General features: G+C 41.8%; 1 pseudogene; it reads left to right on the plus strand.

The window, feature by feature from the left end:
- The window catches only part of LOC140861964 (mogroside I-E synthase-like), a 53,754-nt pseudogene that overhangs the window by 18,689 nt on the left and 11,683 nt on the right, over nucleotides 1–23,382 (plus strand).

The raw sequence follows: 23,382 nt of genomic DNA on the forward strand, positions 1-23,382 counted from the left end.
CCGGGATCGGAACTTACTATCCGGCCCAAAATTAAAAAGCCCAAATTTTACTTCTGAAGTCCAATAACACTCCAAAATTGGTTAAATACCAACCCTTAATCATGTTTAACATATTATTATCTTAAAATGGTTTCTGGGTTACTACATTCTCCCCACCTTTAGATATTTCGTCCGCGAAATAACATCTAAAGACAAATCAAGATAACAATATGAAACATCAAACCATGTCTTATTACAACAACGGTAATTACATCTTACATGGTAATAAAAAATACAAAGCAAACAACTCAGGATATTCTGCTCGCATACGACTCTCAGTTTCCCAAGTTGCTTTTTCAACGCCTTGGCGCTGCCACTATACCATCACAAGTGGTATAGTCTTGTTCCGAAGAACTTTCTCCTTCCTGTCTAGGATACAGATTGGTCGTTCAACAAAAGACAGATCTGGCTCTAACTGAATATCAGTAGACTGAATCACATGAGATTCATCAGCTATGTACTGTCGAAGCAACGACACATGAAAAACATTGTGTATACTGGAAAGAGATGGCGGTAAAGCCAAACGATAAGCAACATCTCCGATCTTCTCCAGTATCTGGAAAGGCCCAATGTAACGAGGAGACAACTTTCCTTTCACACCGAATCTCATCACCTTCCTGAAAGGTGATACTCGCAGAAAAACATATTCACCAGGCTCAAACTGAAGTGGCCTGCGGCGAATATTCGCATAACTGGTTTGTCCATCTTGAGCAACTTTGATTCTATGCTTGATCAAATCTACCTTGTCTACAATCTGCTGCACCAATTCAGGACCCTCGACTTGCCGTTCCCCGACTTCATCCCAGAATAACGGAGTATGACACCGTCGACCATACAATGCCTCGAAAGGTGCCATATCAATACTACGATGATAACTGTTATTGTAGGTAAATTCAATCAAAGGTAACTGATCTTGCCAAGATAAATCAAAGTCCATGACAGAAGAACGTAGCATATCCTCCAGCGTACGAATAGTGCGCTCTGACTGCCCGTCAGTCTCCGGATGATACGCCGTGCTCAAACTCAGAGTGGTACCCAACGCGTGCTGAAAAATACCCCAAAAACGTGAAGTAAATCGTGGATCTATATCATTGACGATACTTACTGGAATCCCATGTAATCGCACAATCTCCTGGATATATAAGCGTGCCATGCGATCATAAGAATACTCCCGGTTATAAGGAATGAAATGTGCTGATTTTGTCAAACGGTCAACGACAACCCAGATAGCATCACACTGACGTGAAGTCATAGGCAAGTGGGTAACAAAATCCATAGTCACGTGCTCCCACTTCCATTCGGGAATCTCAAGATTCTGCAGTAATCCACCTGGTCGTTGATGTTCAGCCTTGACCTGTTGACAAACCAAACATCTCGAAACAAATTGATACACACTTCACTTCATCCCCTTCCACCAGAATCTAGTTCGCAAGTCCTTATACATTTTCATACTTCCAGGATGAACTGATAATCGACTCCTGTGATCTTGAGATAGAATATCATTCCTGAGCTCCGCAACATTAGGTACAACCACTCTATTGGATTGGCACAATAAACCATCTGCCTGAAAATGGAATCCAGATGTATTAACTCCATTGGCTAGACGTGCCAATCGCTGAGTCTTAACATCAGATATCTGAGCATCTTTGATCCGAGAATACAATGCTGGCTCAGATAGAATAGTATACAAACGAATCTCATTCCTCCCTTTCTTGTGCTTGAGCGTAAAACTCAATGAACAGCACTCTTGAATCATATGAGATATTTCATTAGTCTGAAGTGCAGACAGTCTCACCTGCCGACTCAAGGCATCAGCAGTAAGATTAGCAGAACCTGGATGATATTTGATTTCACAATCATAATCCTTCAGAAGATCCATCCAGCGTCTCTGTCGCATATTCAACTCTGCCTGAGTGAATAAATACTTCAAACTCTTGTGATCAGTAAATATCTCAAATTTCTCGCCATAAAGATAATGTCTCCAAATCTTGAGCGCAAATACAATGGCGGCTAACTCGAGATCATGCACTGGATAGTTATTCTCATGCGTCTTCAACTGTTGAGAAGCATAGGCAATAACATGTCCATGCTGTGTCAACACACATCCCAACCCCTGACCAGAGGCATCAGTATAAACAACATAACCTCCTGATCCAGAAGGTAGAGCTAGCACAGGTGCAGTAGTAAGACGTCTACGCAGCTCGTGAAACGACTCCTCACAATCCGAGGACCAAATGAAGTTAACATCTTTCCGAGTAAGCTGAGTCAAAGGCCTGGCCAACTGTGAAAAATTCTCGATGAACCGACGGTAATATCCCGCTAGACCCAAGAAACTACGAATCTCAGCAACCGTCGTCGGACGAGACCAGTTCAGTACTGCCTCTATCTTACTAGGATCAACAGATATCCCTTCTCTAGAAATCACATGACCGAGAAATACTACCCGATCAAGCCAGAATTCACACTTGCTCAATTTCGCATATAGCTGCTTATCTCGTAACGTCTGTAGAACAATCCTCAAATGTTGTGCATGCTCATCCTTGTCATGAGAATAGACAAGAATATCATCTATGAAGACGATGACAAATCTATCCAGATAATCTCGAAATACTTGATTCATCAGATTCATAAAGACTGCCGGTGCATTCGTCAAACCGAATGGCATCACCAGAAACTCATAATGCCCGTATCTGGTCCTGAAAGCAGTCGTAGATATATCTGAGTCTCGTACCCGCATCTGATGGTATCCAGATCTCAGATCTATCTTCGAATAAACAGAAGTACCCTGTAGTTGATCGAACAGATCATCAATCCGCGGCAAAGGATACTTATTCTTGATGGTGACACGATTCAACTGCCTGTAATCAATACATAATCGCATTGATCCATCCTTTTTCTTGACAAACAAAATAGGTGCTCCCCATGGAGAAACACTCGGACGAATATATCCCTTATCAAGCAAATCTTGCAACTGCTGTTTCAATTCCCTCATCTCTGACGGTGCCAGACGATAAGGTGCTCGGGATATAGGCGTAGTTCCTGGTACTAGATCAATACCAAATTCAACCTCTCGAACCGGAGGAAAACCAGGAATCTCATCAGGGAATACGTCAGGAAACTCGCTGACAATCGGTAGCTGATCAATACCCTGACTACTCGCAGACATATCAACTGCATAGATGAGGTAGCCCTCCCCACCTGACTCCAAGACATGACATGCCTTCAGAGCCGAAACAAGTGGCATCGGAGGTCGCGCACCCTCACCATAAAAGTACCAGCTATCACCCTCAACGGGATGAAACTGTACCAGACGCTGATAACAATCCACAGTAGCGTGATACAAAGTCAGCATATCTATTCCCAAAATACAATCAAAATCCATCATCGCTAATATCATCAAATTAGCCGATAACACATTACCCTCAAATTCCAGAAGGCAACCCATCACTAGACGCTTAGTTACTACCTCCTGCTCTAACGGAGTAGATACAACTAAATCCATATCTAATGATACGTAAGGTAATCTATGTCTCTTAACGAAGCGACTAGAAATAAAGGAATGCGATGCTCCAGTATCAATTAATACAAGTGCAGGAATACCACATAACAAGAAGTTACCTGCCAACATGCGATCGCTTCCCTCAGTAGCCTGCTCCTGAGACAGAGCAAACACCTGCCCTTGAGTCTGGGGACGAAAACCAGAAGAACTCTGTGGTGCTGGCTGCTGACGTGGAACAATAGAAGCCTGAGATCCAACCTGTGATCCCGATCCACTAGCAGAACCCATACGCTGAGGACAATCTCTCCGCAGATATCCCTGCTGACCACAAATATAACACGCCCCAGTAGCTCTCCGACATGAAGCTGCAGGATGCTTCCCACCACAGTGGCTACAAAACTCCTCCTTCTTCTTCTTCTTCCCAAAGCGGAAAGTACCTCGTGAACCACGAGAACCAGACGAAGTAGTAGGAGTAGAAGAAGACGTAGGTACAGATGACACAACAGATTGAGCTCGAGGCTCAACAAATCCACTAGGCTGTGCTGGCATCATCAATTGTGCACGCCTGTTGCTGGTCTCCACAAGACGGCAACGGTTCACCAAAGTCTCATAAGACACCGGGTCATCACAGACGACAACCTGTGCGTAGATATCTTGGTTCAGGCCTTGTAAAAAGATATCATATTTCGACGCATCACTCTCATTGATATGGGGACTGAAAGGTAGCAGATCAAGAAATTGCTGCTGATACTGATCAATAGTCATTGATCCTTGCCTCAAAGTAAGCAACTCCATAGATCGTTCTTAGCGAACAGCCGGAGGAAAATATAATTTCTAAAACTCCCGACAGAAATCCCCCCAAGTCACCTGTCCTCTCTCAGTACATGCCTGAGCAACCTTGGCATCCCACCAAAAACGTTCTCTATCCTCTAGAACGAATTCTAGAACTTCCATTTTCTGCTCCTCAGTACACTCGAAAGCTCGGAACGTGCTCTCAAGTTTAGACATCCAGCTTCTAGCTTGTTCAGGATTCTCGCCTCCCACTAAGGGTTTCGGTCCTACCTGCATAAACTTATTAATAGTATAGCGACGTCGACCCTCATGAGGACGATGTCGATCATCCTGATGATGATGGCGACGATGATGATGACCACCTCCCTGGCCAACACTACCGTGACTCTCGTCAGCCATATCCTGAAAAGAATTGCACATTAAAATCCCAAATGCGCAAGAATTACTCAAGACTAAACTAAATCCCAAGTACCAATCCCAAAATCTATGCATGCTCTGATACCAAAAATGTAGTGACCCTGCATGGAATCACCTACTAACTGGCAACTAATAGCATGCATTAAACTTAATACAGCAATATACTTAACAGAGTAAAAACGTGCGGAAACTTAACCATAAATTACATATCAGCTTAGTAATATAATTCAGGCTTAAATCTGTAGTGATACAACCATGTCGAAATTCTTAAAAATAAACATTATACAGCTAATAAATCATGCTGTATAAAAACTTTATTAGCTCCTGCTCCCTAGTCCTGCCTTGAACTACCAGTTCCGTCCATCCTGCGACCTGCCCCATGGAATAAGGTGTCCAAGATAACAACTAGGACGTGAGCGCTACGCACAGTACATAGACATGAGTAAACATATGTATATAATGCATGCAACATGATGACTGGTAAAAGATCATCTGAAAAGTCATGCTCAGAACCGGCGCCACATGAGTGCTGCCACCGCACGGATCAACCTCTGGGTGCAACCACACTCGTCTAGTACACTAGAGTAAACAGACATAAATTCCCCCGTCGTCGCGGTACTCTCAGTGACAGACTATCGAGTATAGAGTTGAGCGGCTCTATAATCAGGTATAACAAGGAATAGGCTCAATGTGTATATGCACATGACATATGAGTATAGAAAACGGTAAATCATACATCATGCCATATAATAATGCCAAATAAATGCAACATATAAACATGTATACTCGCTGGCAATCTCAGTCAATGTGTACGTACCTCTAGGCTAGTTCAAGTAAAGTAGATCCTAGGTTCCAAGCCTATATTCAAAAGTTCACCGTATCACTACACAAGTTCTATAAGCCTTAACTAAGCTAATAAGTACTCCCAAAACTTAAATAGATTCCCGGACCATACCTTCGTATACCTTCGTCCGTAGTTAGCCCTTTGGAGTCGCTAGTCTCGGATGACTATAACCACCCCTTGGTTATTCCAGAACCTCTATTATAACCGATAGGGCCCTCAAGTGTATATCTCACACTATATAACTGAAGAAGGAAACTCGGGAATTTGTAATTGAAAATGAACTCTGAACGGCCCTATTTATAGCCAAATTTCTCGGCCAGGATCGGAACTTCCGATTTCGGAATCGGAGCTTCCGATCCAGCTCATTGCGTGCATGTCTGCCACGCCAGGATTGGAACTTCCGATCTACGATCGGAGCTTCCGATCTGCTCTATGACCGACACTTGTAAAAACTCGCGACTGAGTCATCGATCATTTCTGACAGCTGGGGATCGGAACTTCCGTTCCAGGATTGGAGCTTCCGTTCCGATCGGAGCTTACTATCCGGGATCGGAGCTTACTATCCGGGATCGGAACTTACTATCCGGCCCAAAATTAAAAAGCCAAAATTTTACTTCTGAAGTCCAATAACACTCCGAAATTGGTTAAATACCAACCCTTAATCATGTTTAACATATTATTATCTTAAAATGGTTTCTGGGTTACTACACTAATAGATATCTCGAAGGAGATAGCTCAGTATGCAAATGAATGTAGCATAAATCATGACATATAAATCATGCAGTCACATAATACATGCATACTCAGTCGGAATATCTCGAACAGTACTTTCGTACCTCAAATTAGTGCAAGCTCTACCAACTCTAGATCCACGCCTATAGTCTGCTCTACACTGCCAAATGATACTACTATCATTAAAGTGCTCTACAAGCCTTAACTAAGCTATTGCATACTCCTAAATATTTATAGGAAGCAAAAGCTATACCTTCGTCCGTCGTTAGCCCTTTGATGTCGATGCCTCCAGAACTTGGGCACAACTCCGCTACGACTATCGAACGCCTCGCCAACCCCCGGGTCAAGCCTATGAAGACTAGAACTACTCAAATATGCCTGTAATAGAGAGGGATTCTCGGAATTGGCAAATGAAAGTGAAGCCTCGGCCTTCTATTTATAGACATCGATCGGAACCTCCGATCCTCGATCGGAACGTCCGATCCTGCCATCAGAGCTTCCGAACATCGTTATCTGCCACGTGTCAAACTATCACTGGTTGACTTTGGATAGGGGTGATCGGAGCTTCTGATCCTGCCACACTTCATGCCTGACGTAATAACATCGGAGCTTTCGATCCTGCATCAGAGCTTCCGATCTCGATCGGAACGTCCGATCCTGCATCGGAGCTTCCGATCCGTCTGGTATCCAATCTATTTAATTAGCATTGATTAATACTTAATCACTGATTTTGGGTACGGGCTACTACAAAGCTGATAGAGGATGCAATATTGTGGAGTTGGCGTCAATGGCAAGAACGTATCTTCTAATGATGGACATGTAAAAACCATTGACGAGGTCAAATATTTTATCTTGTATAATTCATCCTCCTCCACGGTCACTTCTGGCTCATCCTCACAAGAAGATTCCTCAAAAATTATTTTATCTTGCTCTGGCTCAATTACTTTATTCTCTTAACAGATCTCAGAAAATGGTTCTATAAGAAGCACAATCTGTTCTTCCAAGAGACTCAAAGACTTGATGCGGCTTTCTAAGAACTGATTTATCTCTGTCTGCCGTCGCACCATGTTCTCCAATTGAGCCACATGATCCTCAAAATTCCCTATACACTCTTCTTGATTTGTGGAGTTGAATTGTGGAGGATATTGGTGACTCCAACCCTGCAGTGAAGGATCATAATGCCAATGATAGTCGAAATCTGCCATATCGTTTAACAAGTGCATTGCACTATCGTAATCTCTGTTGAACAAGTGACTACCAAAGGCCAAAACTCCATAATCTACCCAATGTCTTGTTAGCTCATCCAAACCACCATAAAAAATTTGAACTAGAGTGTAGTTTGAAAAATCATGGCATCGAAATCTGTTCGTCAAATCATTGAATCTCCCCCAAGCATAATAGAAAGGCTCTGAGTATTGTTGGCTAAACCTTGTGAAAACCTGTCGATGATCCATCTCCAAGTACCTCACAAGTAAAAAAACAGCAAAATTAATAATAAATAATAAATAACTAACAAAAATAAAATATCTAGTCTCAAACAAATAATCTATCCTAATATTAACTAAACAGTCCCCGGCAACGGCGCCAAAAACTTGACTGGCTAAATCGGTTTGATAATAATCTACTGGCAAGTGCACCAGGTCAAGTAATAGTAAAGTGGATAGAGAGTCCAAGTATCGATCCCACAGGGACTGTTGTCAATTCTCAAGATTTAATTATTTTACTTAATCTAGACAAAATAATAGAGAGGTTTTTGAATTAAATAAAAAAAAGAATATAAAATAAAAACTGCTTAAGAAATAAGAATAAAAATGACTAAAGATAAAAATAATTAAAACAAAAACAACCAAGACACATGTAGGTACCGAACAAATCATGTAACATGTAGTCGATTAAAGACTCAGATTTAATCTTAATTCACGAGAATTCTCCTATTTTGTTCAAAGGACTATTTCTAAAACAATCAAACCTATTAAAATATTGATGAACTAATCTTTCGTAATTCTAATCAAATTTGAATGCATTAAATATTTATGAAAATTCAGTTTACACCCAAACCGCACACTGAAACCGAATTCTATTTCTAGTCGATTTTACAATATGTTGATTATCAAAGTGATCAAAATCGATACCTCATCTATCAACTTTGAATCAATTAACATGCAAGCAAACAGTTGATCAGACTATTCACAAGACAAATATAAATCTAACAATCAATAAAATAAAATCAACTCTAAAAAATCTCAAACAAACATCCAAGTTTTCTACATGAATTTGTTCGGCCCAATCACGCCGTCTTGGTTGAAAATAAACTACTCAATAATTAAAAACAATAATTCAAAAATAAAAATAAGAACAAGAAAAGAAAAGAAAAGAAAAGAGAAATCTTCTCTTCCAAGCCTGTAGCCGCCTCTCGCCTTTGCGTTGTGCGTTCTCTGCCTGTTGGAACTTCGGAACCCTAAAAAATATGTTATATCATGTATATATATATGGTCCAGAACGCCTACCAGTTAATTTCCTCTCAAAACAAGGATATTTCGGAACACATATGACCCCGGAACACGCGTGCGCGCACGCATCACATAGAAACAGAGATCTGGACGTCCGACTCGCGCGCGCGCATCACAAATTTTCTGTGCCGAGCGACGTGTTTGAAAAATTCATATCTCGAGATCTAGCCGTCGGATTGAGCTGAAATTTGAACAAAAGCTTCAAAACATCTTGAAATTTAATCTGAACAGTAAATATCGGATTTGGATATCTCGAAAATTAAATTTGATTTTTTGAACAAAGCTGCTCCGTAATTCACTTTTTCAAAAATATATTTTCCTACAAAATCAACCCGAAGAATGAAATACACACACATGAACTAAAACACATAAAAATAATATGAATGCACACAAAATAGATATAAAACTATGACGAAATAATGCACACAAAATGCACTTATCAATGCCTGTTGTATGATGCAAGCATAACATGGGCCTCAAATGTCGTACGTAAACAAGATAGGTATTAGGAGTGCTGCCTTCGTCACACATTCTTGTGCTTTCTTCGCTAGTATGTACTCGATGCACTACGATTTATTGGGGATTAATGTTCCATCAGTACTTAATCCTATTTTTTCAATGCCTGAGCTTCGTGTTCCAGCTATGCCTTCATTAGGTTCTCAAACAGGACGTTATCCTCCCATCATCCAATTTTTGTTAAGACAGTTTGACAACATCGAGAAAGAAGATTGGCTTCTCTTCAACTCTTTCCATATGTTAGAAGAAGAGGTAGTACTGAATTATAATTAATATTTAGCAACGTCGATCGAGTTTTCAATATTCGATCTAGATATATATATGTATATATATATATATATATACATATATATTCACTATTAATTAATATCATGTTGAATGCATGCAGGTGGTCAATTGGATGTTGAAACTTTGGCCTGGGAGGCTCGTAGGACCGACTTTGCCTTTATTTTATCTAGACAACCATGTTGAAGTTGACATTAACTGCAGTCATGATTACAAGCTGAACAGTAGTACTGATGATGATATTTGCATGAAGTGGCTTGACTCCAAAGATACCGAGTCAATTATCTGCGTATCGTTCGGCAGCGTTTCTAGTTTAAGCAAGGAACAAACTGCAGAATTAGCTGAGGCCCTTGTGAATACTGGCAAGAGCTTTTTGTGAGTTGTGAGGCCATCAGAAGAGCACACACTACCAGCTAATTTTGTAGAGGACAACTTGAATCATCGAATTGATAGTGAAATGGTGCCAACAGTTGGCAGTTCTAGGCCATGATTCTGTTGGATGTTTCATATCTCAATGTGGTTGGAATTCTACCATAGAAGCAATAAGCTGCTTAGGAGTCCCTATAGTGGCAATTGTTGGAGCACCGTGTTCTCGTGCCCAAGACGCAGCGGAAGTTTAAAATTTTTCGTCTTGACATTCAAAACATGCTTGGACACTCGTATGATTTAATTGGCATTCATAGGATGTTTATGAAATTATACCTTTAGTGAATATCTCACTTGGCACCAACAATCCCTGGATTAGCGGATATAGCTCTTGTTATAATTTCCTACGAACGATTAACTGGAGTATCTCCTTCTTCAATCTCCGAATCAAGTCCACGATCAATTTGCCTATTCCTCTTCTAACTCGCACTAGAGAGAAAAGAAAAAATTTGCGATGATATTGAATTAAGAAGAAGAAATCAATTCCAACCTTATTGATTAAGGTGGCCGAATTCTTCAAGCGCAAAGGGAGAGAGCAATTTCGAAAAGTGCCTGAATGATAGATATTAGGTTTCGAACGATTCTTTTTTTTAGTATATATGTCTATATGTTAATATATATAAATATATCTTAATTATATATGTAAATATAATTTAAACACGTTTAATTATTGCATATATATATAATTAAGATTTTCGAGAATTTCATTTGCAAATTGTGAATGTTATTCTCGAAACATTATATATATTATATATATATTCTACATTATATTTTCCTTTGTGTGCAAGTTATATATTATGGTATCAAAAATATTTCCTTAAACAAATTAATACCATGTATTAATACAACTTAATGGGCTTTATTAATCTAGTCTAACTAGAATATTATTAATTTCTTAAAGTCCACTACTTTAATAATTTATCATGATGGGCTTGTACTCCTACTAGCTCATGATTCATGCACCCATTGTATTAATATTATCATAATCCCGATCGATGATCCAATATCACCGATGTGACGATTTTAACTTAATCGTTATTATGATGCACACTTTAAATTTTCAAAACCAATAAAGCATAAATAAGACAGCTGCTAATTTTGGAACACTTTCACTCAAATTAAGCAGGTGCACTCCCTTAACTGTTTTTAGCAGTTGTGCTCTCAAAAAATTCTATAAGCCATTATAAACTCATTTATAAGCTTATCATTTGATCCAATCAAATTTGTTTATTATAAATTCAACTCTTTGAATTTATTATCTCAACGGGAATAGGGAAACTAGTGCTTGTGTGATCCTCGATAGTTCAGGAATATAGCTAGCCGTGAGTTCACAACTCTTTGTGATTCAGGACATTGTCCTTTATACGAGCTTACCCTTATTAGCCCCATTCTATGTGTAGTAGCCCGTAACCAAACAAGGTAATTAAGGAACTAATCACATTGGCTAAACTTGAGTTCGGACGATTCGAAGTGAGGGATCGGAGGCTCCGAATGAGATCGGGCGATCCTAAGCCAGGATCGGAGGCTCCGAAGGTGTTCGGACGCTCCGTTGGCAAGTTCGGACGATCCGATCGTAACTCAATATTACGTCATTGCTTACGTCAGCAAGATGACGTCATTGCTGACACATGGATGGGACTTCGGACGCTCTGAAGTCCAGTTCGGACTATCCGAACGTGTTCGGAGGCTCCGAAGTTAGTTCGGAGGGCCCGAACTCTGTCTATAAATAGGGGGTGCCGAGCTCACATTTGAGTGCACCAATTCCTCTATTCTCTCTCAATTCCTTAGCCTTCTAACTCAGATCTAGGGAATTCTAGGCATCCCATCGGGAATCTGGAAGTGGCATAGAGATCCAGGCGTCATAGCGGAGCTGTGGCCTAGTTTTAAGGCAATCGACAGCAAAGGGCTAACAACGGACGAAGGTATAGCATTTGCTTCCTAAAAATATTTAGGTGTATGCTTTAGCTTAGTTAAGGCTTTTAGAGCGCTATAATGATAGTAGTATCATTTGGAAATGTAGCGCGGATTATAGGCGTGGACCTAGGGCTGATAGCACTTGCCTAGTATTTGAGGTACGAAAGTACTGTTCGAGATATCCTGACTGAGTATGCATGTATTATGTGACTGCATAATTTATATGTCATTGATTTATGCTGCATACATTTGCATATTGAGCTATCTCGTTCGAGATGTCTATAGTAGGGTTTTACCCTATCCTGTTAGTGGTTGGACTTCCATCGATTTGGGTGCGGCATATCCACTGGTATTTTGGTATGGGAGCCACCTCCTGAAGTGACGGCACAGCATGCTACATACCAGAGCCCGATCTATCTCTGTTATCTGATCCTTGACCTCGAGTTTATAGGGAGTTCAATTTGCATGCATGTATACTCATACTCTCGTGCTGAGCGTTTTATGCTCACGTCTCATACTCTGTGTTTCTGAACACCCTATTTCATGGGGCAGGTTTGCGATTGGATGAGGCGGGTGGATCCAAGAGAGGCTAGGCAGTGGTTGATCAGCTGGAGCTTCGTTTAGGTTTTTATTCTGTTGTTTTGGATTTATACTGCTATTCGATTTGGTTGTATATTATTTTGGATATTTACAGATTCATTTTCTTGGGATTGTATTAATGTTATGGTTTCCGCAGTTGAATTCTGATTTTTGTTTAATTGAGTTAATTGCATGCCTAAGTTCTGTTTAGTAAGTGATCCAGGTAAGGGTCACTACATTTATGGTATCAGAGCATGCATAGTATTCTTGGGATTTAGATTCTGCATAATGTAACCGTGAGGTACTTTTATAGATGGCGAACTACGATGACCAGAGTAGCCATGGTAGTGGAGGTGGACGCTGGGGAGATGACGATCGTGAGCATCGTCGGGACCGTCATCATCGTCGTCGTGATGAGGACCATTTTAGCGTGCGCCGATTCTTGCAGATGGGTCCTAAGCCCTTGGTGGGAGGTGAGTCTCCGGAGGATGTGGAGAACTGGTTAGACCGCATGAAGACAACTTTTCAGACTTTCCACTACACCAAGGAGCAGAAGATGGAGACCCTTGGCTATCTTCTGGATGGGCGAGCTTGTAGGTGGTGGAGGTTTACTTCTACACCCTTTGTTACGGCGAGAGTAGTGGCCACCTGGGCCAAGTTCCGCACAACTTTTCAGAAACTGTATTTTCCTCCTGCACTCCGTCAGTCGAAGGCAGGCGAGCTACTGAGTCTGCGATAGGGAGCCATGTCTATTGACGAGTATCAGCAGAAGTTCTTTGATCTGCTATCTTATTGCCCCGAGATTGCTGACAGCTCTGAGATGAAGTATAATCTGTTCCTTCAGGGCCTTAACCCTGAGATCCATGACCGTGTGGCAGTCGGTGATGACATGTCCTACGAGGGTTTGGTGAGCCGTTGTCACCAGGCAGAGGACAGCATTCAGCGGAACAGGTATTTCTCTCAGTCGAGGCCTGCTAGTTCGTTGGGTCTCCGTGCCCAATCTTTCAAGAAGTCCGGATCTACTTCATCCTCTGGTTCTGGAGGTGTTGTTCGCTTTGGGAAGAAGGACAAGTGCGATCATTGCGAGAAGAACCATCCGTCAGACAAGTGTCGTAGAGCTTCTGGAGCTTGTTTCCGATGTGGAGAGGTTGGTCATATCCGGAGGGATTATCCACTATCTGGGGGAGGAGGTTCTGGTTCAGGATCAGGTTCTCAGGTCACCGTTCAGCAGAGGTCACAGGGACAGCCTGCTGGGAGTTCTCATTTGAGGCCGCGGGCTTCTGATCAGGTGTTTGCCTTGAGACATGATCAGGCTGTGGAGGAGAATGAGAAGGTCATCGCAGGTACATTTCTACTTTATGGTATACCTGCTATTGTACTTATTGACACTGGTGCATCTCATTCCTTCATTTCTGCACGTTTTGTTAAGAGGCATAAGTTACCATGCATTGCACTAGACGTAGTAGTTTCTGTTTCTACTCCGACGGGTCAATCTGCTTTGGCCAAGCGTTTAGTGATGGGTTGCCCTTTAGAGTTCGAAGGTAACATTCTGTTGGCGAATCTCATGGTTCTTGCGATGGACGATTTCGATTGTATTATGGGGATATACATGCTAACTACCTATCGAGCTTCAGTGGACTGCTATCAGAGATTAGTACGCTTTCATCCGGATGGGAGTGATAGCTGGTTTTTCTATGGTGAGGGAGCGCGACCTTCGATGCCTTTGATATCAGCTTTGAGAGCCTGTCGAGCTCTAGAGTCTGGCGGGGAAGGCTACATTATCTATGCAGTTGATTTATCCACTGAGAGTATTGGGATAGAGAGTATTCCTGTTGTGGATGAATTCCCAGTTGTATTTCCAGATGAGATTTCGGGTTTTCCTCCTGCTAGGGAAGTCGAGTTTGGCATAGAGTTGATGCCGTGTACTTCGCCTATTTCTCGAGCACCGTATCATCTGGCTCCGTCAGAGATACGTGAGTTGAAGAATCAGTTATAGGATCTTTTGGACAAGGGGTACATTCGTCCTAGTGTATCTCTTTGGGGAGCTCCTGTTCTTTTTGTAAAAAAGAAGGATGGGTCTATGCGGTTGTGCATTGACTATCGGCAACTGAATCGAGTTACTGTGAAGAACAAGTATCCGTTGCCTCGCATTGATGACTTGTTTGATCAGCTGCAGGGTACTTCGATTTACTCCAAGATTGACTTGAGATCTGGGTATCATCAGTTGAGAGTCCGAGATCAGGACGTAGCCAAGACTACATTCCGTACTCGCTCTGGGCATTATGAGTTTCTAGTGATGTCATTTGGATTGACTAATGCACCGGATATATTTATGGATCTGAGGAACCGTGTCTTCAGGGAATATTTAGACAAGTTTGTCGTGGTCTTCATTGACGACATCTTGGTGTATTCGCGTAATGCGAAAGAGCATGTTTCTCACTTGCGAGTGATACTGCAAACTCTTTGGGACGAGCAGTTGTACGCCAAACTGAGCAAGTGTGAGTTCTGGATGGATCGAGTGGTCTTTCTTGGCCATATCATATCCAGGGAGGGGATTTCTGTTGATCCGAGCAAGATTGAGGTTGTGCTGAATTGGTCGCATCCAACGACGGTTGCTGAGATCCGTAGTTTTTTTGGGTCTAGCAGGATATTATCGTCGCTTCATTTTGAACTTCTCTCAGCTAGCTCGACCGTTGATGCAGCTTACCCGCAAGGGTGTTGATTTCGAGTGGTCCTCCGAGTGTAAGGAGAATTTCTGTGAGCTTCGACGGCGGTTGACATCTGCGCCAGTGTTGGCATTACCGTCAGGATCTGGAAGGTATGTGGTATACACTGATGCTTCTCTTCAGGGGTTAGGTTGTGTCCTGACTCAGAATGGGCATGTGATTGAATACGCTTCTAGACAGCTGAAGCTTCACGAGGACAACTATCCCGTTCATGATTTGGATTTGGCAGCCATTGTGTTCGCTTTGAAGATCTGGCGTCATTATCTGTATGGCGAGAAATTTAAGATCTTCACCGACCACAAGAGTCTCAAATATTTGTTCACTCAGGCGGAATTGAACATGAGGCAGAGACGTTGGATGGATTTGCTTAAGGACTATGATTGCAAGATTAAGTACCATCCGGGAGCTGCTAATCTCACCGCTGATGCTTTGAGTCGCAAGGTGCAACTATCCGCACTGCAGACTTGTTTGATGTCTAGTGCGATCAGTGACTGTTGTACATCGGGGTATACCTTCAAGCATAAGAAAGGTATGCAGAGTATCTAGATGTTTGCGATATTATCTGAGCCAGCTTTGTATTCGCGGATTCGAGATGCCAGATGTCTGACTCAAAGACCCAACGTTTGGCTCGCCTAGCTAACGAGGGTAGCTCGTCTGGATTTCACTATCAATCAGATGGTTTTCTGTGTTTGTCTGGTAGACTTGTGATTCCGCAGGATGAAAAGTTGCGAGAAGAGATTTTGTCTCAGGCACATCGCACCAAGTTGAGTATTCATCTGGGAAGCAACAAGATGTACAAGGATCTACGTACTCGGTTTTGGTGGAAGGGGATGAAACGCAACGTGTATCAGTATGTTTTGAGATGTTTGGTGTGTCAACAAGTCAAGGCAAAACACCGACGACCTGGAGGTTTGCTTCACAGTCTGCCTATTCCTGAGTGGAAATGGGAGTTTATCACGATGGATTTTGTGACCCATTTGCCGATGTCCTCGAGGAATTGTGCTACTATCTGGGTTGTGGTGGACCGACTCACCAAGTCAGCGCATTTCATTGCCTATAGTCGAGAGTACTCTGTGGATCGCATGGCACGGTTGTATGTTCAAGAGATCGTTCGACTTCATGGAGTGCCTGTGAGCATTGTCAGCGATCGAGACCCAGGTTCACTTCTAGGTTCTGGGGGAGTATTCAGCGTGCGATGGGTACTACTGTCAGTTTGAGTACTGCCTATCATCCGGAGATAGATGGTCAGTCAGAGCGCACTATCCGTACTTTTGAGGATATGCTTCGAGCGTGCGTTATGGATTTTGGTTCAGCCTGGAAGGATCATTTGCCATTGATCGAGTTCGCGTACAACAACAACTATCATACTAGCATTGGGATGACACCTTTTGAGGCGTTGTACGGGCGACGTTGTCGTACTCCACTCTTCTGGGAAGAAGTAGGGGAGAGACAGGCTAAGGGACCGGAGTTTATCCAGCAGGCAGTAGATATTGTTGATCAGATCAAGAAACGGATTAAGACTGCACAGGATCGTCAGGCCAGCTATTCTAACACTAAGCGTAGGCCTTTGCAGTTTGATGTTGGGGAGAAAGTGTTTCTGAGGGTGTCACCTTTCCGTAGGATTCTCAGATTTGGCCTTAAGGGCAAGTTGTCTCCCAGATTTATCGGTTCGTTTGAGATCTTGGAGAGCATTGGCGATTTGGCTTATCGTTTGGCTTTGCCACCGTATCTGTCCAGTATTCACAACGTGTTCCACGTATCTCTGTTGCGACGATATGTGGCAGATTCGTCTCATATTCTGCAGCGGTCTGAAGTTCAAGTGGATAAGGATTTGACGTATGTTGAAAGACCTATTCGTCTTCTGGATCATAAGGATAAGGTCTTGCGGATCAAAGTCATTCCTTTGGTTTTAGTTCAGTGGCAGCGCCGAGGCGCTGAGGAAGCTACTTGGGAACTTGAGGACAGGATGCGTGCAGAACATCCTGAGTTATTTTGATTTCATTTTCGATTTGTATTCAAATGTAAACTCTGTAAACGTTTGATTGAATAAAGAATGTTTTGGATTGTTGTTTTACATTTGGTACTTAAGATCAGATTTCGAGGACGAAATATCTTAAGTGGGGGAGAATGTAGTAGCCCGTAACCAAACAAGGTAATTAAGGAACTAATCACATTGGCTAAACTTGAGTTCGGACGATCCGAAGTGAGGGATCAGAGGCTCCGAAAGAGATCGAGCGATCCGAAGCCAGGATCGGAGGCTCCGAAGATGTTCGGATGCTCCGTTGGCAAGTTCGGACGATCCGATCGTAACTCAATATTACGTCATTGATTACGTCAGCAAGATGACGTCATTGCTAACGCATGGATGGGACTTCGGACGCTCCGAAGTCCAGTTCGGACGATCCGAACGTGTTCGGAGGCTCCAAAGTCAGTTCGGAGGGCCCGAACTCTGTCTATAAATAGGGGTGCCGAGCTCACATTTGAGTGCACCAATTCTTCTCTTCTCTCTCGATTCCTTAGCCTTATAACTCAGATCTAGGGAATTCTAGGCGTCCCATCGGGAATCCGAAAGTGGCATAGCGATCCAGGCGTCGTAGCGGAGCTGTGGCCTAGTTTTGAGGCAATCGACAACAAAGAGCTAACGACGGACGAAGGTATAGCATTTGTTTCCTAAAAATATTTAGGAGTATGCTTTAGATTAGTTAAGGCTTTTAGAGCGCTATAATGATAGTAGTATCATTTGGCAGTGTAGCGCGGATTATAGGCGTGGACCTAGGGCTGATAGCACTTGCCTAGTATTTGAGGTACGAAAGTACTGTTCGAGATATCCTAACTGAGTATGCATGTATTATGTGACTGCATGATTTATATGTCATTGATTTATGCTGCATACATTTGCATATTGAGCTATCTCGTTCGAGATGTCTATAGTAGGGTTTTACTCTATCCTGTTAGTGGTTGAACTTCCATCGATTTGGGTCTGGCATATCCACTGATATTTTGGTATGGGAGCCACCTCCTGAAGCGATGGCACATCATGCTACATACCAGGGCCCGGTCTGTCTCTGTTATCTGATCCTTGACATTGAGTTTATAGGGAGTTCACTTTGCATGCATGTATACTCATACTCTCGTGCTGAGCGTTTTATTCTCATGTCTCGTACTCTGTGTTTCTGGACACCCTATTCCATGGGGCAGGTTTGCGATTGGATGAGGCGGGTGGATCCAAGAGGGGCTAGGCAGTGGTTGATCAGCTGGAACTTCGTTTAGGTTTTTATTCTGTTGTTTTGGGTTTATACAACTATTCGATTTGGTTGTATATTATTTTGGATATTTACAGATTCTTTTTCTTGGGATTGTATTAATGTTATGGTTTCCGCAGTTGAATTTTGATTTCTGTTTAATTGAGTTAATTGCATGCCTAAGTTCTATTTAGTAGGTGATCCGGGTAAGGGTCACTACACTATGCATCAACTCCTTGATCATAAGAATGTCAGAATTCATTTCTGATTGGACCCATCGAATCATGGTAAGAGCGTCTAGTAGCATCGCCCCATGATTTCCTAAGTATCACTGATAGTGCCTATAAGAACCAATCGATTATGATTATCGTACAGTATGGTCCCTTCATCTCATATATCCCGATCGAATCTGCAACCATTGGTTCATCGAGGGTTGCATGTGAAGTTCGATAACGATGTGATACATCTAAGAGAATACATAGTGGCATCGCATGTGCAACTAGGGAACCACTTTACCCTAATATACATTTCATACTCTGGCCAGAGATTCCATGAACTACTATCTCATAAGATCACATAGGATATCCACACCCGTAGGTGAGCGATGAATTCCCGACTAGAATACACTGGCTCCTACATGTGTCGTAACTGTACCCTATCTCGCCACCTGATGACCCTCTTGGAGTCGGTAAACGAGTCAAAGCACAATCCTAGCATGTAGAGCCTCAGTGTTGTCTCGGGTCGTAAGGACTAATGGTGTACAACCATAACCACAGATTTATCCACTCGATGAATAATAACCACTTGGGAAATTCGAGGGAGGGTAGTTCAGTGAACTCATCGTATGAGCACCAATCTGTATGATTGAACATCTCTATGTCCATACCAATGAAACGTGGTATACAACATCACAGATTCTAGTCTCGAGCTCGAGCGATCCTTATCCTTATTTTGGACGGCCCAATCGACTAGGAACTTAATTTAGAATATACAGTAATTAAAATATGTGTTTCATGATTGTCATCACATGTACAACCTCATATTTATTTACTATAGTATATTCAAGGTCTTTATCTATGTAGCTTGCATGAGTATGCAGATAAAGTAAAGACCAAAATTGAATAAAAGAGTAATTATATTAAAATAAAGATAGTTTATTACACGTGAGTCAATAAAATCCCTAGTCAACAGTTGGCTTGCAGGACATCTACTCTAACAATCTCCCACTTGCCCTAGAGCCAACTATTCATGAATTTCAATCCCATTGCTTCGCGATGCTTCTCGAACAATGGTCCTGGTAAGGGCTTTGTAAGTGGATCAGCAATGTTATCTTTAGAGGTGACTCGCTCGACTGATATGTCTCCTCTTGCCACTATCTCTCGGATGATGTGGAATTTCCTCAGTATGTGTTTGGATCGCTGATGAGACCTTGGTTTCTTTGCTTGTGCAACGACACCAGTGTTGTCGCAGTACACCGAGACTTGATCAACTCCATTTGGAATAACGCCCAACTCTTGATCAAAATTCCTCATCCAAACTGCCTCTTTGGCTGCAGCAGACGCTGCAATGTATTCGGGTTCAGTGGTGGAATCCGCAACCGTGTCTTGCTTGGAACTCTTCCAAGAGTCAGCAGCACCATTAAGCACGAATACAAAACCAAAAGTCGATTTTGAATCATCCACATCGCATTGGAAGCTAGAGTCAGTATAGCCTTCCAATTTCAATTCTCCGCCCCCAAAAACCATGAACAAATTCTTAGTCTTTCTCAAGTACTTAAGAATATCTTTCACGGCTTTCCAATGCAATGGACCATGGTTTGCCTGATATCTGCTTGCAACACTTAGAGCATACACTACATCAGGACGTGTTGATATCATACCGTACATTATACTACCAATCGCTGACGCGTAGGGAACGCGTGTCATCATCTCTATATCTTCATCAGTCTTGGGGCACATTGCTTTAGATAGAGTAACACCATGACATATTGGTAAGTATCTTCTCTTGGACTCTTCCATAGAGAATCTCTTTAGTATGATATCAATATAGGTGGATTGGGTGAGCCCCAACATCCTCTTTGATCTATCTCTATAGATTTGTATTCCCAATACATAGGATGTTTCACCCATGTCCTTCATGGAGAATTTACTTGCTAACCATACTTTAGTGGATTGCAATAGTCCTACATCATTCCCAATGAGGAGGATATCATCGACATAAAGCACTAGGAATGTTACTGCACTCCCACCAACCTTTTTGTACACACATGGTTCCTCAGGATTCTTAAAAAAACCAAACTCTTTGATAGTGCTATCAAATCTGAGATTCCAACTCCTAGATGACTGCTTGAGACCGTAGATTGATCTCTAAAGTTTGCATACCTTATGCTCACTTCCCACTGATGTGAAACCCTCAGGTTGAGACATGTAGATTTCCTCTTTAATGTCTCCATTTAGGAATGCTGTTTTCACATTCATTTGCCATATTTCATAGTCATACCATGCAGATATGGAAAATAAAATTCTAATGGACTTGAACATAGCAACTGGTGAAAAAGTTTCCTCATAGTCAACTCCTTGTCTTTGAGTATAACCTTTAGCCACTAGTCTCGCTTTGAAGGTCAATACCTTCCCATCCGCCCCAAGTTTTCTCTTGTAAATCCATTTGCATCCTATGGGAACAATTCCCTCAGGTGGATCTACTAGAGTCCATACTTGGTTTGAATACATGGAATCCATCTCGGACTGCATGGCTTCAAGCCATTTTGATTATTCAACATCAGATATCGCTTCTTTGAAATTTCTTGGATCACATCCATCATTAGGCTCATCATGACCTTGCTCATGAAGAATTGTATATCTTGCAGGCGGCCTGATCACTCTATCAGACCTTCTAGGTGCATGTGATTCAACTACTGGCTGTTGGGGATTAGGTTCAACCTCTATAGTAGTGGGCGTGTCTCGAATTTCCTCGAGTTCTATCATCTCACCCTTTCTATCTAATAGAAACTCCTTCTCTAAGAAGGTGGCATTTCTTGAAACAAACACCTTTGTTTCTTTGGGATGATAGAAATAATATCCAACAGAGTTCTTTGGATATCCCACAAAGTAGCATAAAATAGATCTACTATCCAATTTGTCTCCCACTGGCTGCTTCACGTAAGCAGGACATCCCCATATTCTTAGGTAAGAATATTTGGGAGGTTTTTCCATCCATATCTCATATGGTGTTTTATCCACTTCTTTTTTATGGACATTATTCAACAACATTGCTGCAGTTTCAAGCGCAAATCCCCAAAACGATGCAGGTAATTCAGTGAATCCCATCATTGATCGAACCATGTCCATCAAAGTTCGATTGCGACGTTCAGAAACACCATTCAATTGTGTCGTTGCTGGCGGAGTCCACTGTGAGAGAATCCCATTCTCCTTTAGATAGTCCAAAAATTCAGTACTCAAGTATTCTCCACCTCGATCAGATCGAAGTGTTTTAATATTTTTCCTAATTGTTTCTCTAATTCAGATCTGAATTCTTTGAACTTTTCAAATGCTTCAGACTTGTGTTTCATCAAATACACATACCCATACCTCGAGTAGTCATCAGTAAAGGTAATGAAGTAAGATTGCCCATATTTAGTGCTAACACTTAGTGGGCCACATACGTCCGTATGGATCAAATTCAAAAGATCATGTGCACGTTCCACATTCCCTTTAAAGGGAGTTTTGGTCATTTTTCCTTTTAGACAGGATTCACAAATAGGTAGAGAGTTTATATTCGACAAGTCAAACATTCCCTCTCCCACTAGTTTGTGCATTCTTCTTTGGGAAATATGACCTAGTCTAGCGTGCCATATGTGTGCAGGATTTTGACCATCTTGTTTTCTTTTGTTTGTTGTTATTGTTTGGACATTGTTTAATGAAATATCCTTTAGTTTTAAGTTGTAGATATCGTTTTGTAATTCGCCAGTTCCAATCAAACATTCATTCTTGTAAATATTGCAAACTCCTTTAACAAAAATACAAGAATAATTATCTCTATCAAGCATAGAAATAGAAATAATGTTTTTAACCAAATCAGAAACATATAAAACGTCTCTCAAAAGTAACTTAAAATCATTGTCTAATATTAAAGTAATATCTCCTATGGCTTTGGCAGCAACCCTTGCTCCATTTCCAAGTCTTAGAAAAGTCTCTCATTCTCTAAGTCTCTTGCTTCTTGCCATCACCTGCAAATCATTGCATAGATGAGAACCACATCCGGTATCCAATACCCAAGAAGAAGAATTGACTGAGATATTAACTTCAATATAAAACATACCATGGCCAGAACGTTTCTGGGCTAGATATTCAGTGCAGTTACGCCTCCAATGTCCAGGCTTGTTGCAGTGGAAACAAACTTGTTCTTTCTTGTCGGGCTTTGCGGGCCCTTGAGAAGGCTTATTGTATGGCTTCTTATTGGGCTTGTTCCTTTTTGGCGGGGCAGAATGCTTTTTCCCCTTGCTTTGGGCTCCCTTTTTCGTCCCGGACGATGAGCCCACAAGCATAACATGCTTTTCTTTCTTGATTGTGGCTTCATAAGTAGTAAGCATATTGACCAACTCTTCAAGGATGGCCTCTAGCTTGTTCATATTAAAATTTACCACAAATCCATCGAATGAGGAAGGGAGTGACAGCAAGAGAATGTCAGTCGAGAGCTCAGCAGACATAACCACGTCGAGTCCCACCAATTTCTCAATGAGCCCAATCATCCTAACACCATGCTCATGGACCGAGGCCCTTTCTCGCAAGCGTGTAGTCATGAGTTCCTTAACAATAGCATGTCTCTCAGATCGAGTTTGTACACCATACAACTCTTTCAGATG

Source organism: Henckelia pumila, chromosome 4 (genome assembly GCF_033568475.1).
Source record: "Henckelia pumila isolate YLH828 chromosome 4, ASM3356847v2, whole genome shotgun sequence".
Classification (NCBI taxonomy): Eukaryota; Viridiplantae; Streptophyta; class Magnoliopsida; order Lamiales; family Gesneriaceae; genus Henckelia; species Henckelia pumila.